Here is a 920-nt window from a genome sequence, read left to right on the forward strand (position 1 = left end):
CTTCTTCTTCTTCTTCTTCTTCTTCTTCTTCTTGGTTTTTAACGGCGGCTGGCACCAACGCAAATAGGTGCATTACCGCCACCTTCTGCTCCGGAGTGTGAAACAGAGTTTCAGAGTTTCTATTTACCAACCCTGTATCTCTTATAAAATCAAAGAATACGTTACTTTTTATTTCACTTGCCCATTTTATTAAAAACTTAAAATGAAGACCCTGAATTCCATTTTTCCTTATTTCTACTTGCCAGTATGCGCATGCGCACGACGCGACATGCAAAGAGTGACAAGAGACGCTTTGAAAACACGGTAGGAATGTTTATTGGAACTTGTTTCAAATATAGACATCACTTCTAGGGAAAAATACAACGATTCTGTGCAATAGATCTGAACATCACGAGCAGAATAAAGAGCCGACCCTGTTAAAATGTCTCATTCTGTGAGACTGCAGCTTCCAGACACGGTTATCACACAGTATTGCCTTACAAGACCAAACATTTATAGATGAATACCATCAACTGCATCATAAAGACTGACAATCAAGCGTGCAAAGTTTGGAAAAAACATCAAACGTGATATCAAAACTAAACTAGGCTAATAGGTCGCATTTAAAAAAGCTTAAAAAGAAGATGCTAATTGAACAACTTGATACAAAACAATTCAAACAACTGAAATACAGTTTAATACATTTCAAAGTGATAGCTTTTGATTATATATCTAAAGTGGAATGCAGGCAGAAGACTTTCTAAAGCTAGAACTTAATGAAATAATCTCTCACACACAATCGCAGCATGAAAACAACTGACCCTTTATACTTCCTTAATACACATTTCTGGTTACATTTTGAATAATTTATCTGTGCGTGGTTTTTTTGTAAAGTGGCCACTGAAATAATATGCTTTTTATTTTTGGCAGACATCACAAAT

This window comes from Sinocyclocheilus grahami, unplaced genomic scaffold (genome assembly GCF_001515645.1).
Source record: "Sinocyclocheilus grahami isolate Dianchi unplaced genomic scaffold, SAMN03320097.WGS_v1.1 scaffold252.1, whole genome shotgun sequence".
In the NCBI taxonomy this organism is placed as follows: Eukaryota; Metazoa; Chordata; class Actinopteri; order Cypriniformes; family Cyprinidae; genus Sinocyclocheilus; species Sinocyclocheilus grahami.